Here is a 17129-nt window from a genome sequence, read left to right as displayed (position 1 = left end):
CACCACTACATCCAGCTGCCATATTTTCCAAGGCCCGGCAGGGACCTACATCCAGCTCAACCATCTCAGTAGGTAGTGTTAGTAAAAGTCACAGTGTAGCTGCACAGGGTCACATTCCAAGCACACCCTCCAGTTCATCTGGTATTGAAAGTGGCACATCCAGCAGTGCCAGAAAGTTCTCCTCCCCAGTTTGGGATCTTCTTTTCTGTTAGCACCAAGGAGGAGAACGTTGCTATATGCTCAATTTGGCGACAAGGTGTTGGGCGGGGTAAGCTTGGTACTAAGTATGGTAGCGGAGGCCAAGCAATTCATCTCAGAATACACCACACTATCGTGTGGGAGAATCACCTACTTCAGTTAAAAGAAAGTAGAAAAACTCAACCCATTGAAGTTGGTCAGGAAGAATCAGGGAGCAATATTATTGCGGTGGAAGGTGAAGAATAGGGAGGCATTTCTAGCCCTGTCCCCAGTAGTGTAGTGGTACCGCCCACATCCTCCTCAGTAACATCTGAGTGGCACCGCAGTAAGAGCCATACTCAGAGTCAGGCTGAGACACCAAGGCGACCGAGTACCGCAATGAGACAAACTGTGTCGTTGAGCCTAAGTGGGTTAATGAAAACAACAGCACAACAAAGGAAAGTAATCCAGCCTACCATTGAGAGCATGCTTAGGTTGGAGGGGCAGTTCCAACGCAACCACCCAACGGCACGGTTGTTCAATGCGAAGCTTGCTAAATTGTTAGCGCTGGGCCTTCTCCCTTTTTCATTTGTGGAAGGGGTGGGTTTCCTTGAATTTGTGTCAGCCATCTGCCCTAAATGGAAGGTTCCAAGCCGGTCCTATTTCGCAAGAATTGCTGTTCCGGCACTACATCATGATGTGCTGGAATTGGTTGGACAAGCTTTGCAGCAGAGTGGACCAGTTGCCAAGCCACAGATTACATGTTCATCACTGCACACTGGGTCTCTTTTGTGGGGGTTAGAGATAAGCTATCTGCACGAGGTGCTGTTGACACAGCTGCGATTTTTAAAGGTACTCGGAAACATGCAACTGTAGCCATGTTCGCCATGGAGAAATCTCATACGGCTGTAAACATTTTGAAAGACTTTTAAATCGAGGTTTTTGAATGGCTGTGCCCAAGAGGGCTTAGTATTGGTTTTGTTGCCACAGACAATGGCAGTAATGTACTTAAGGCCATGGATCTTGGTTCCTATTTCAGGGTTCCGTGTTTGGCGCACTGCATAAACATTATAGCTCAAGACTTTCTGAAAAAAGAACCCATAGTCAGCAACTTACTGGCCATCTGCCGAAGAATATGCACTCATTTCAGCCATTCTTTTAAAGCTCGGAAGCAGCTGAGGATCATTCAACGTGAATATAGGATGCCAGTCAAAGCACTAATCCAGGAGGTGGCAACACATTGGAACTCAACGTATTACATGCTTGATCGTCTGATAGAGCAGTACAGGCCACTCAATGAATATGTCAGGAAAAGAGGGGATGCTACTGCTAAAGGCATGAACCTTCATATGGAGCAATGGAGCCTAACTAAATGCCTGACTGAGATGCTTCTTCCTTTTGAGGTCTTCACACGTGAAGTCAGCAAGGAGGACTGTACAATGGGCCAAGCTATCCCATTATTGCAAATGCTAGAGCATCAGCTGAAGAAGATGTCTGAATCATACAAAGGTGTAGAGGACAAAAGGGAAGCCTATGACTTGGTGGAGAGCTTAGCCCGTCGCTTAGCTGAAAATACAAGGATAGAAAATAAAAGTTTGTCACAAGAACATTACATTTGTGCCACAATTCTGGATCCACGTGCAAAATTTGGACTGAAGACATTCTTTGCTTTTTCAGAGATTGATGTTGCCCGCTACAAAACTTGTATAGCTGAGACAGCCAGTAAGTTGGAAAGCGAACGGCTGCTAATTAAAAGCCCGCAAGATCAACCCACAAGAAGTACTGCAGCAGGGCATGCAGGATCAAGTGCAACTTCGTCGGCTGAGGGCAGTGCGTTTGGGTCACAACACTCACCATCACTATCGACAACAGCAACAATAACTGGATCATTAGGCCCAGTAGAATCGTTAGACGATTGGTATGTACAGTTAGGCATTGATAAGCACAGTGCTGATGCACAGAGAAAAGAGCCCGAATAATTACCAGCAGCACCCCTGAACATTGAGCGGATGGTCCAGACCTATCTGGACGACCCAACAGAGGTGTACATTGATCAAAACCCATTTCAGTATTGGTATAGGAAAAGGTCTGAATGGCCACTGCTCAGCAGGCTGGCGATAAGCTATCTGGCCTGCCCTGTCGCAAGTGTCTCTTCCGAACGTGTTTTCAGTGCTGCTGGTTCCATTGTAACATTGAGAAGGACCAGTCTCTCGCCCAAAAACGTGGAGAGGTTAACAATGATCAAAATGAATCAGCACTTCATACCACCGAATTACACAATACATGAGAGGAAGATGAGGACAGCGGCTCAGGTGACGGAAGTAGTATGTCACATGATTACCTACTACTGGCTGAACCCCCAGAGTTTGAGGACGAGCTATACTTCCCTGACAATTAGGATTGCAATTTCTGTCTTCCTCCCTTTTTTTTCCCCTTTATTTGTGTGTCTGTCGTTCCGGTTACAAACTTGTGAATCACAACAAATCCATTACCACCGTCTTCTACTCTTCTTATTTAATATACAAGTTTCAGGTGTCTGCAATTTGATAGTACAGTCCTCCGAATCCAGCTCCTCCGCTCCATCATACTGAATCTCCTGCCAAAATCCATTGCCCTCATGAATGATGATTGGATGATGGAAAATAGAAGAACACATTAAAACTTTCCTAGTCCCGCCAAAAGAAGTGGAGCATGAATCAGATGACTACTATAGCTATCCTCCTTTCAGAGCCGAGAGAGACTGCCCATTAACTGAAAATGATATGGAACAGGTAATGATTGATGACATGCATTGGACGCAGAGTCGCAGACTGAGTGATTTTGTTGTGTTTGTTGTGCATGAAGTTATGTCATTGTGCACTAATCATCTTTCTACAGTACACACTAAACGTAACTCAAGGTGAATTTTCCCCTTCTTGCAAATAAGAAATGTGTACTTCTCCTGCAGCTTGATACATTGCTTTTAATTCAATACATGAAGGGGACTCAATCTGCGCACTGAGTATGATTGACAACAGCACCGTCCATGATGATGATGGAAAAAAAAACGGCCCGTTAACTTAAGATAAGATGAGGAGGAACAGGTAATGACAATTAATGGCATGCATTGGACACCTGACTCTGAGCGATTGGTGTTTGTGTTTTCGTTGTTTCTTTGTTGTGCACGAAGTGAAGTCAAAGTGTAGTAGTAGTCTTACTGTACACACTAAAGAGTGACTCCAGTCAATAATATTTCTACTCTTGTTGTGTAATAACAACATTTTACTTCTACTGCAGGCCGATCTTCACAGTCAGTCAGTACAAGTATCGGAGATGATTGATGGAATAATAACAAGTCAGGAGGACGTTTCATGAGTGGCAAGAAAGCCTAAAGGTTAACACGTCAACAACAACCACAGCAGACCCAAATGTCTGTGTAGAAGTGGAGTCGAGTGTAGTGGTGGGATGACAGCGGTGCATTGATTTACTAACTTAAACTGTAAAATGCTATCTTTGGAATGGATAAATTGCTTTGCCTTTGTCCAACTCTTTGAAAAAAAAAAAAGTACTCTAAACGTAGGATGTGCTACTGTTAAGCAACGTGCCATCAGGACTGTCACTGTGGGCCTGGTCTCTCCTGTTGTTGTTGAAGGTCAATGCTGGAAACAGACTAAAGTAGAGATGATGCATACATGCCGCCTCGGAAAGTGTTCTTCTTGCACTACACCATTACTTGTGCATTTGTTTCAACTTTGTTTCTCAATATCCCCTTTGTTTTTCCATCTACAATTACAGGTCGGGCCTTGCCCTATACTTTAGGGGTGGGCGACAGTTTCCGTTCCGCTCGCGGAAATTGCGACAATTCGAAATTTTCGGGTTCCGCGCGGAACGCAAAAATGTCGAATTGTCGCGATTTCCACGAGGGAACGGAAATTGTCGTCGAGTAAGTTGAACAAAATAAATTCAGTAAAGCATTAATCAGCACAAAACATTCGGGAGCTAGGTCGAGGCTGGGCAGGTGTGCTTTTCTCCCCATATCTACCGTCAAAAATTAGCTGTCCTTACCTTGATGGAGCTCGGCCTCTGTGCAGCCATGACTTTCTCGATCGCAATCCCCGTGTAGTTCCTGACACCAGGAGGTTCTGTCTCCTCGTCTGCTGCTCTGATCGGTCTCTGGCCCTTTATAAACAAGAGGCATGTGAACTGCATGGAAGCCGGGCCCCACACACCAGCGGTGGGCAACGTCTTCCAGCCCTTTCCCCCTCTGATGGACAGCTGACTCGAGGGGCCCGTAGGCGCCGTGGTGTGCTGTGCTTTTCTCTCCATATCTACCGTCAAAAATTAGCTGTGGTCCTTGATGGAGCTCTGTGCAGCCATGACTTTCTCGAGCGCAATCCCCGTGTAGTTACTGACACCAGGAGGTTCTGTCTCCTCGTCTGCTGCTCTGATCGGTCTCTGGCCCTAAACAAGAGGCATGTGAACTGCATAGAAGTCCCGCCCCACACACCAGCGGCGGGCAACGTCTTCCCGCCCTTTCCCCCACTATGAAACCCCAACCGGAAGCAAAATCTCTGCGATCACGCGAAATATCGCGAGATCACGGATATTTTGTACCGTTTAGCGATATTTGGCGAAAGGCACTTCCGGTAATTCCGCCCACCCCTACTATACTTGGGAAAACATTACAATGCACACTTACCTTACAAATAAATCGACATTTTTTTCCAGCCGGGCAGTGGCGAGTGGCGACACCCAAGATTGATGGATGAGAGGACCAAGAGGAATGCCGAGATGCAAATCCAGTCCACATTTCTGACCAGGATAACACAGTAACAGTATCAACTTTCATCTTCTTTTAAATAATTTGATTCATTTTTTTTGTCTACAATCTTTACAACAGTGTGTTCTTGTTGTTGTTATTATCATCATTAGGTTTGCTCTCTGTTTACGATTCTTCCCGACCAATATTTAAAATTTCTATTTGCTATCTGTATAAGTATTAAGGCCGGAACAACAGAACAAGAAGTGTATGTAATCCGGGTCTCTCATCATCATGCATGTATTTCCTTTTTCTCCCTTAACATATGGATATGGTAGTCTTCAAAGATTGTCGTTTGTTTGTCCATGCATACTGTTTTTCACTGTCAAACCTTTTCCCAAACCCCCTTCCCATCCATTCAACAAACCCTAACCCTCTTCCCCCGGGCTGTGTGACTTATTGTCGAGGTGTGACTAAATTAAATATATACCAATACTTAATCACACGCTTGCTGGGGTGGATGTGGCGAAAGCAACAGTACTTCAATTTCAAGGCAGAGCGATGATCTTCTTCTGCTTGCCCACCCATGAGTAGTATATTTTAGAGGTGATTTTATTTAACAAAGGAACATATACCTCAGCATTAATTGCTGGCATTGATTGGATTTGTTGTCATTCCTCATATACAGCACTAACTGTTACGCTGTAGGCCTAGTCAAGTGACTCAACACAACTATAGTTTGTAACTCTGTCTAGTAGGCTATCCCAACCACCATTATGTTTTTTTGTAAAATATTTTAGCATATTATTGTTGCTCTGTAAGTTCTGTACTGTACTTCATTCTACTACTCCTCGAACAGTCTTTCAAAGGCGATTGACTGTCTCATTTTCTTTTTTAGCAAATGCTGCTGCCCTGCCAGTGTCTACTACTACTACTATACTACCACCACCACCCCAATCATGGCATGTTAGAAAAAGGAAACCATCTTCACCATGCAGCCATTGCTGTGCCTAAGTTAAACATCAAGCAAAGGTAAGAGAATGTTGGGGGAGGCAGATTAATAATGGACATGTTTTCAATGAATTCAATTTCACACACCCCTTTGAGTCCAACTAAAGAATGCATAGACTAGAGGAGAGACTGAAAGTACTAGTAGGACAAGTCAATCAGTGAGGGGTGTCACATCTATCTGTTTGTGTCTTACACAGTCAGCCAATTATTTAAATCAAACACTGGCTATGGGCGGGCCTGCACCAGCAAGGAAACAGTGTGATGTAAAACAGTAACCCCACCTACAAAACATTAACAACATTGCATGTAATGTAGAAAAATAGATTTAATTGACCCTAACAAAAATAAACTAAAAACCCACAAAAGCTGACCCACCCCCTTCCTAACCCCAACCAATGTCCATAAGAAAGTCCAGAAAATAGTCCAAAAACCCAACGCCCAAACCAGTTCCCACCCACCCAAACAAGAATTTAAAAAGGGTCAGAAGACAGGGACTAAGGTGTAGGGCGGGATTGCAGGAGGGCACGCATCTTCTCCTCTAGACGGGCGACACGGCGTCTGTAGGCGCGGCAGTTGCAGCCACAGTGGGGGGGCACCAGAGATGGCATTGCAGTGGCGACGGGCAGCCACCAGACGATGACGCCGTACCGCTGGAGTGCGGTGGCTGGGGTGCGGGGCACTAGAGGATGCTTGAAGTGCTGCTGCAGTCTCCTCCTCCTCCTCTGCCAAGACCATCAGCCGCCGATATTCCTGCTGGATTGCCTGCAGCTCCCGGCGCCGTGCCTTGGCGGCCAACTCCTTCCGATTGACTTTGGAAGGAGTAGCTGTATATCAAAAAGAAAAAAACAAGACAATTGTAAAATATACTCTTAGAAAAACAGTAAGACACGTTAATTATACACATAGTGGAATGGTAGAGTAGCACTATAAAGCACAGTACATAACATTTTAAATCTCGCCCGTCCTTCTTCCTTCCACCCGTCTTTCACTTTTTAGTTGAACAGTGCAGCAGGTGATCTGATCTGACTTTTAGTGTTCTCCATAAAACTTTCAAAGCGGAGTTGAAATCAGATAGATGAGGCCATTGGTTACTCAATACTCCCACCCCTATGCCAATTAAAGAGTGTCTAGTCTAGTTCACTCTTCAAACGTCCACAACAACTCATACTTACTTGGACATCGGAAAGTCCGCCCGCCATCCTCACGCTAAAAAGGGTGGGGGTCCCGTGGGGACAATTAGGATGCGCCCGCCACAGTGGCGGGTGCATCCTGGTTTTTTTACATTCTGAGGGCGGTGCCGAAAGCAATGCTAAAAATACATGTTGTGCTTTTCCAAGCACATCCTGACAGGCCCCGCGCGGAGCCTGTCATGTTTTGCTTTGAAAGGCAGGGAGGGTACCATAGCATAGGTACCCTCCATGGGGGCCACTAAGCATACTCTGCATGCCTTTCCATGGCGGCCAGCAATACCGCCACGTAAAGGCATTCCAAAATGCAGATTATATGGCTGGCAGTGTGTTCAGAGAGACACCACCACCATATTGAACCCTTTTCCGCCTGGTCGACATGTGGGGGGTCTGACTCTTTTCTACAGGGATGGCGGGAGGTTTGCCCCTGCGGGGTCGGTGGTGACCACCGCCGGCCCGGCGGGGGCAATCCGCCCGCCATCCTAATGGGGCCCTAAGTCTCAACAGTACAGTATACATACAGTACACCCTTGCAGTGAGTGTACTGTCAACAATAGTTAAGGATTATGGGCCATATGTAGGAAGCCTTATACCGATCGGTAACGGACGATTTTCGGTAAATATCCCGTTACCGACCGGTATTTAGGCTTTTGCTATGTAGGGGGCACATTTCAGGATTCGGTAATTTACCGAATCGGTAAAATTACCGATTCGGTAATTTTACCGATTCGGTAAATACCGAATCCTGAAATGATATGTAGGTGACACTCAAATGAGTGATGTGTAGGGAAAATAATTGCAAAAAGCAATATTTTGCTGGACTAACAGTGCCATGTGGCAGACATACATGCCCTTAGGGCATGTATGTGCGCCACACGTGCACACATGCAGGAATCAGGGGTGCAACAGGGTGTCACTGTGACACCCTGCCACCCTTGATTGTGCTCCCCCCATTACCGAATCGGTATTTACCGATTCGGTAATGGTAACTGGCTTCCCATTGATTCCTATGGGCCTCCTGGCCCATAGGAATCAATGGGAAGCCAGTTACCATTACCGAATCGGTAAATACCGATTCTAAATTACCGACCCATTCCGAATCGGTAAATATTACCGATAGACTACCTACATATCATTTACCGCTTCATAAATACCGAATCGGTAAAATTCGGTATTTATGAAGCGGTAAATGTTAGGCTACCTACATATGGCCCTATGAATCTAACTTACCACCACCCGTCACTGGTGCTGGCACTCCCCCTACCGCTCCATAATCGGTATCGGCAGCAACTGCCACATTCTCTCCCTCCGCGTCGCCTTCGCTGGTCCCGGCAATGGTGGTCGGTAGAGCGCCTAGAAAACATTACACATTAATTGGGCGTCATACACCTTCCCCTATTGGTCAGTAGCAAGATTGAAAAATGAGTTAATAGTATAACATACATCACTAGTACAAATCAGGTAGTAGTAGAGTAGACACCAATAGTTATATATGGTCCCCCCTAGGGTCATTCTAGCCTTTGCTTAGTTAGCCCGAGCCATGCAACCATTTTACCTTAGTGTCTTTTATTTTTGCACATGTGACGTTACCTTGCAGCTTGTTGTATAAGACACCTTTGAGCCCACATGACGTGCCTCACACTGCTACTGTCTACGCGCTGTGTACAAGCGGTCAACAAAAACATTAACAAGACACTTTTTTATGAAGTACTGGTGTACTGTTAGTCCATATTGCTTATCCATAAATGCTAAGCTTTTTGGCACGGCTGAGAAATGCTTGCAAGTTGCAATATACTAACGCGCACCATTTCATTTTTCGCATTACAGACGGAAGATTCCCTTCTACGAACCAGAGCTTTGCAAAGCTTATGAATGATGCAACATCTACCAGTACTAGGTTCTTCTAAGGTGAGGGGTCCCTTCACTCAGAGATCTTCCTTTATAAATTTATATAAACTAAATTCCTAGGGGATGGTGGTGCTGCCTTCCACCACTGTTCAGTTATTATGATTTAATTCCCAACTGTAAGTAAGTGTAAAAATGTTTATTGTTTTAATGTTATTGATTTTCGGGTTGGTGCTGCATTATATAATAGAACAATGTACAGAGCGTCTCAATTCAAAATAAACATTTTGAACTTACATAGACTTGGTGGTATTTGGTGTGGACTTACACGAGTGAGCAAATTAAAGGAAGGGTGTGCATGTGCATTGCTTCCACGACTGAGAGGTTTGGTGTGTTATGTTCTGGGTTGTCTACTTGTTGGGTATCTTGGAGGGAGGGTTCGGAGACCTAATAGTTATGACAAGACACTACTATGGTCGGGCAGGGGATTGTGGTGGGTTCTGAATTTCTGATTGAGGTGTGTGAGGAAGGTCCAACCTACCATCACCAACATCCTATTTTCTTGTGCAAAGGTCTGTATGTGCAAGATCCCTACAACAGTAGTAGTATGTCCTATAGGCTATCATATCAAAATAGTAATAAATCTGGTTGGACATTTGTGGTTGTGAATTGTCAAAGCCTCAAGATCAATAAGACTAGAAGTAGTACAAGAGGACGACCCAAAGGACTGGACTCAATGGCTAGAGCTACTGGTGAATCTGAGTTCTATTTACAACCTTTTAAATAAAGAGTGGCCAACTGGGCAAGCTTAGCTACTACAGTACAGACAGACTGATAGTAGTAGTAGTACAGAGAGTCATCATAGCAGAGGCAGGGATAACAAGATTTTTGAAACCGTACAGATCGAAGGATAATTGTTGGTAAAAAATAGCATTGGGAAACTGAAACAATAGTTTGTGAAAAATATGGTGCAGTAAAAGTTCTGGAATAAGAAATATTATTAGAAACAAGAAGACTTACTGGGGCCAGCAGAGGAGCCCTCATTGGTGTCCTCCTGGTGGTGGTGTTCTCCCGCTGACTGCCCACTCCCTGTCTGCCTGCCCCTGGGTGCTGATGAACAGGAAAGAGATAAGAAAGAGACAAACATTGATGGATGGTGTCAAACAAATACAATATCTTTAAAGAACGGTCAAAAAACACCTATGTAAACAACAATTGCAATAACTAAATTGACCGATCTCATCTGGTCAACAAGTAGTATCGGGGGATTCGCGGATCGACTACTTAAGTTACTATTTATCAACAGTAATCCAGTCTTCCATTCTGATTCCAGAATACTAATTTACAACTAAGCCTAAGTACGACGTACCACCCGACCTAGCCCACCTATTCCAGGCGTGCCAATTGTACATTAAGTATCCATTTCCACTTCTTTTAGTCCTCAACAATGCATATGGTCAAATGGAGGACACATGACTACATTTTTTGTATACACCAAATTTTGGGCTGATTGATTGCTGCTGATGTTCTGCTAGTGCTAAGTAGGGCTGAGCGGAATTTGCGTAATGCCACTTTGCAGAATTTTGAAAGAAATTGTGGAAAACGAGCACACAACCTGAGGGACCGTGTGCCTGGGACTGGGGTCCCTCGTGCTTGGGCAGGCTCCCCGATCTCCCCGGCCTGGCTGCGTTGAGAAGCAGGGACCGGCCCGGGCCTCCTGAGTTTTGGTCAGGGCCTGGGAGCCCACGTCCTGTGGCCTGCCAAGTGTCTATCTGCCCAGGACAAGAGTCCCTGGTGCAGAGCCCCAGAGCCCTGCAAGGGCAGGCGGGAGCCTTACCGCTATGGCTCGGTGTGGGCAGCTGGGAGTCCTTTTGGTCCCGGCCATCTGGTCGCACCTTTCCCTCGGCCATTTGGTCGCACGCAATGCTTTCCAATGGGGTGACCAGATGGCCGGGCTGCCCTGGAAGTCCCGATGGTGGCTCATTCGCCTCCCTGATCCCAGGCAGGGCTCCAGGAGGTCGGGTGCGTCCGGGCCAAGGGTCCCCTCCGTCACTCGGTGCGCACGGTTTACCAGAAAGGGGGGTAGCCTTCCTCCGGATTACGAGGGGCAGGGTATGCCGGGACACCCCTCCTGGTGATGATGGTTCTCAGGCGGGGACCAGATGGGCTAAGCCCGGACGATACTTCCCCGGGGCGTCCGGTGCTCCATCCTCCAGCCCGCAGCGAGGCAAAGTGCCAGGGACGGGCTCCATGGGTCCCCCGGGTGTCCGGGACCCGGGAGCTTCGCCAGGCCTCCCATGCCTGAGGCCCAGCGTGGGGTCTACGAGCCCCCCCGAGCCCTGCAGCCCCGAACCCCTGCAGCCCTGGAACCTCCAGCCCCGTAGCCCTGGAACCCTGCAGGCCCGGAGCCCTGCAGCCCCAGAGCCCTGCAGCCCTGGAGCCCTGGAGCCCTGCAGCCCCGGAGCCCTGCAGTCCCCCGAGCCCTGCAGGCCCCGTGCCCTGCAGCCCCTGAGCCCTGCATGGGCAGGCGGGAACCCTAGCGCGAAGGCTCGGGGTTGGACAGATGGGAGTCCTTTCAGTCCCGGCCATCTGGTTGCACCTCTCCCCTCGGCCATCTGGTCGCGTGCAATGCTTTCCAATGGGGCGACCAGATGGCCGGGTCGGCCTGGAAGTCCCGATGATGGTCCATTTGCCTCCCGGATCCCAGCCAGGGCTCCAGGAGGTCGGGCGCGTCCGCGCCTAGGGTCCCCTCCGTCACTCGGAGCGCGCGGGTTACAAGAAAGGTGGGTAGCCGTCCTCGGGATTAGTAGGGGCAGGGTATGCCGGACCACCCCTCCAGGGCTGGCGGTTCTTTGCCGGGGACCAGATGGGCTACGCCCGGGCAACATCCTCCCAGGCGTCAGGGGCTCCCTCCTCCGCCCCACGGCATGGCAAAGGGCCCAGGGACGGGCTCCACGGGTCACGGGCAGTCCTCCCCGGGCGCCCGGGCCCGAGAGCTCCGTCGGTCCTCCACGTGCCTGAGGCCCTTCCGGGGTCCCGAGCCCCCTGGGAAGCAGAGCCCCCCTGAGCCCTGCGTGGGTGGGCAGGCGGGAGATCTACCACTATGGCTCGGCTCGGGCGGGCATATGGGAGTCCTTTCAGGTGCCGGCCATCTGGTTGCACCTTTCCCCTCGGACATCTGATCACGCGCAGTGCTTTCCAATGGGGCGACCAGATGGCCGGGCAGGCCTGGAAGTCCCGATGAAGGGCCATTTGCCTCCCGGATCCCAGCCAGGTCTCCAGGAGGCCGGGCGCGTTCGCCCCTAGGGTACCCTCTGTCACTCAGAGTGTGCGGGTTACCAGAAAGGGGGGTAGCTTTCCTCCGGATTACTAGGGACAGGGTACTCTGGGACCCCTCTCGGCCTAGCGGTCCTAAGCCCGGTGCCCGGGACTTCTGGTGCTTCTTTCTGCATTTCTTTTTTTTCTTTCTGTGCGTTTTTCTTCTTTCTTCACATGTCCTATCTCTGTAGGAATAGTTAGAAATTAGCTTTCAAAAAACCTTTGAAATTCACTGGAAAAAAACATAGGTTTCAGGCATGTTATAGTTAGGAATTAGCATTTAAAAAACCTTAGAAATTCACTGAAAAAAACATAGGTTTCAGGGGCGTTATAGTTAGCTGGACTTTTCACTCGTACAAAACCATTGAAATTCCCCCGGTATAGTTAGTTCAGTTAACTATAACTCGCGCGCCCGCAATGCACTGCTGATGACGTCACATATTACATCACTCATGACATGGTCAGTGACATCACTGATGACATCACTGATGACATCTCAAATGACATCACTGATGACATCACTGATGACATCATTCTTGTGATAGAGTGGCAGACCTCCTCTCCCCCTAATATAACCTTTGATACACACATTCAAAAATAGATGAACATACCAATACCAGTTACAACAACCTACTCAGTAATTCTAAGATGCACATACACATCCACTCATTCACCAACAGTCCTATACAGTCACTCATACATGTACTCACTCATCATATGTACTCATACACCTATACACCTATACATCCTGTTACACAACGCCACTCATCCATAGAAATACTCACACACATGGTCACTCATGCTAATAAAGAATCAAACATCCATTTACTTGCGTATGCAGTTATACACACACCACCGCACTTACTTCTACAGAAACTAACACATAATTACTCTCTTAAACAATCACTTATAGAAACACATACTCATTTATACAGGTACTCTTCCAATCTCTCACTCTCACATATACTCACTTACATACACCAATACTCACATATACTAGTTTAAAACATATGTAGTTACTCATAAAGACACTACTGAGACAGTCATTCACTCACCAACACACCTATACACACACTCATCCACCCGTACAGTCCTGCACACATGCTGTCTTCAACACATAAAAACAGTGACTCACTCATTCATGCATCTATGCACAAAGTAATACACCCAACAAACCACACAGACACTCAGACACTCATACTGATACTCAAAAAACCAACTAATAGCCTAAATAGACAATCATGTAGCTACTCACCAACCCATGCTGCCTTTTATACACAAAGTGAGAGACTGATACAGATATTTACACATTTGAAGATTACTCACTAACCCATGTATTCACTAAGATACACTTAATCAGTCAGTTATACAATCAGTTTCACACAAACAAAATCATCCATTTAGACACTTATATACCCACTTATTCTTCCATCGACCTCGACATATACATATAAAACATATATTTAAATTTCACAAAAACACACATTCACTGGATGATGTCATCAGTGATGTCATCAGTTATGTCATTTGAGATGTCATGAGTGATGTCACTGATCATGTCATGAGTGATGTAATATGTGATGTCATCAGCAGTGCATTGCGGGAGAGCAAGTTATAGTTAGCTGAAGTAACTATAATGGGGGAATTTCTCTGGTTTTGTACGAGTGAAATGTCCAACTAACTATAACGCCCCTGAAGCCTATGTTTTTTTCTGTGAATATATATATATACTTCCCAACCACTTTGCTCACACAAAGGATGTGGCGCACTCTCAAGTTGTTCTGTTTCAAATTTTATTTGCCAAAATCCACCATGGCTAACAAATGCGTTTTGGCCATGACAAAGGCCGTCATGGTTGAAACGTGTTTGTTAGCTACGTTGGATTTTGGCTAATAAAATTTGACACAGAACAACTCGAGAGTGCGCTGCATCCTTTGTGTGAGCAAAGTGGTTGGGAAATATTTATAGCGGTTCGGCACCACTTTGCGGCAGCACCCGTCTGGGAAGCGAGCAGTGTTTTTTGGCAAAACACTGGTATCACATATATATATGAGGTACTTTTTAAAACATATATATATGTACACAAAGATACATATTATGTGTATTTATATATGTTTTTTTAAAATAAAAACATGGAGTCGCGTACCGGACACGAATCCCTGTACATTGCCAACCGTTAGTTCCAGATCCGCGTACATAACGCGGCTCCTGCGTGATTTTTCATATATATATATATATATTGAATATATATAGACAATAATAATAATATGAAGTTGAAGGTTAGACGTTTGCTAAGATAGTTACTAAACTAGTATAATAATAAATGAAACTTATTAAAATATTTGCTTAAGAGTAATTTAAGAAATCTCAGTACGTCCACCTAGATTGAAACATCCGGATTTATGTACGTGGCACAAATCTATTGTTTAAAAGATAAAAAAAATTGTATGTAAATATAGATTTATTTACTGTTATTTGAATAAGGAGGTACAGTTATTTCAAATAGAAATATTAAAACATACATCCTAATATTGATTTTTTTTACCGAATCGCGTCTGGTATACGGTGGCACCGTGGAGGAGTCGCGCACCCCATGTGACACAAAAAAAGAGGTTTAATTGGTCAAACAGCCTGTCATCATTAAACTTGCGAGATCCCTCCCTCTTTCTTCTTCTTTAGGGTTTGATCACCAACGGTCACTCTGATTCTAGCACCAGCTATTTTGCAGGAAAGTTGGAGTTGCCCAGAAGACGTCCAGTGTGAATTAGGACGAAACGCGTAGGCTGTTTTTCTGGCTGTATCGTCCTGTTTCGTCTAGCAACTTGAAGAAGTTTGAATAAAGGCAGAAAGGAAATAACAAGGAAGTGAACGTTTTCATTTCAAACAGAATGTTTTTGTTTTGCTGTCTCACATAAAAGACAAAGGTCTGTAAAGTTTGTAAGATACATGCCTGAGCATATTTTAACCCTATGAAGTCTGATCTTTATACTTTAGAGTACTGTGCTCCACTACCTATGTAGTTGTAAAGAGTGCAACAGTAGTGCCTGAGTAATTGCATGACTGAATGGGTAGTGCCTGGGTCATTGGTTGAGTGCATGGGTAGTGCATGAGTGAAAAAAAAGGTTGCTTTATTCGACATCCCCACACAAAGGAGGCCCGCAACAGGCCCCCAAACCCTTTCCCCGCCAGCCTTTCAATGCCGCCATGGAAATGCCTCCTAAACCCAATCCTAATATGGCGGACAGTGCCTGGTAGGCACTGCCACCATATTAGTGGCCCTGCTCCATCCGCCAGGCAATCAGAGCGATTGCCTCCGTCTGCCACAGTACCCACTGCTATCCTAATTTGGCAGTGGGTAAATCATCATATGATGGCGGAAGGACTGCTACCATCCTTCCGCCATCATAATGAGTCCCATAGCTCCCAGGTACACAAACTAGATAGCGCTGGATACTAGGGCATGATAACATCAGCTGATTATCCAAAACTGTAGGTTTAACAATTTCTTGAGAGAATCTAATTGAGTGGAGATGAGCTAAACAATCTGCTTGTGTTTTTCGAGATTGTTACAATACTATCAGGCCTGTCAAAATATTCAGAGTGTCCAATGTCACTCATGAAATTTCTAATATAATTTAGCCAAGGTATAGAAGAAACCCTATGGAGATTGAGACAATCGTTAACAATATCACAGTTAAAACTAGTGTGTATAGAAGCCCAAACCTTGTGCCATAACAAGATTGTTCAATCCTGATCAGATTCAAGATATACGAAATTCCAAACTCGGAATGACAGATAAAATTGGCAGTGCGATTAGGTACAGCCAATTGATATCGTGTAAAAGCATTCTCGGTCAGTTGTAGCGGCTGGGCATCCATATGTCCTTAAATGCCTGCTCCATACATGGCTGTGGTAAGGCACTTAACTTTATAGATTTTTACTAATTCTGGCACTGGTCTTCTGCCTAATTTCCTGGCAAAATTGACCAGAGTACTGGTAGCTCTAGAGAACAGCAGTTTCCTAGCCAGTAATGCAGTATTCCAAGTCCCCCTATAATCAAAATGGATGCCCATATAAGCAAATTTATTGGTGCATTCCACTTTGCTATTATTAATAAAAATATTGCAACATTTAGCGCTGTTCTTGCCACAACTTATTATGTAAGTTTTGGGTGTATTCACATTCAAGCCCCTAGATTGCATAAACAGTGTAAAACTGGTTACAACTCTGCAACCCTAATTGGGTGCGGACAATTAAAATTCTTATCATCTGCGTATAATAATGCGGGGACTAGATGCTTATTAATAAAAGGGAGATCCTGGCATTGGTCAGTTAAAACTTGGCTGAGGCCATTATAAGGTAAAAAGCAAGGGGGCAAGCACGGAACCTTGTCTCACACCTTTTCTAATTGGAAATTTGGCTGTGCATTCACCCCGATTTTCTTTATAAAGATATCTCATAAAATTTATATGAGGAGGGTCAACCCTCGTATCTGCAAGTATGCTCCAGAGTCTATCATGTCTCATGCAGTCAAACACGGAGCTGAGATCCACAAAGACTAAAGATAACCTTCCATCCTTGGCCTGGGAATATTTACCTATCACAATGCTTAGGTTTAGCCCCCGTTCTATTGTCCCTAGACCCTGGCGAAACCCATATTGCAGATTTGAGAGAACGCCTGTATTTTCCCCCCAAGTCTGTACCCTATTTAAAATGACACGTCCTGCCACTTTAAGAAAGGAGTCCAAACGGAAATCAGGCGATAACATGTAGGCTCATTGCGATCCCCCTTTTTGAATATCGGGACCACTATCAAATAGGACTAAGATGGAATAAGGCCCTGATGGCAGCAA

The sequence above is a fragment of the Triturus cristatus genome, chromosome 10, assembly GCF_964204655.1.
Source record: "Triturus cristatus chromosome 10, aTriCri1.1, whole genome shotgun sequence".
In the NCBI taxonomy this organism is placed as follows: domain Eukaryota; kingdom Metazoa; phylum Chordata; class Amphibia; order Caudata; family Salamandridae; genus Triturus; species Triturus cristatus.
This window is presented reverse-complemented; position numbering follows the sequence as displayed.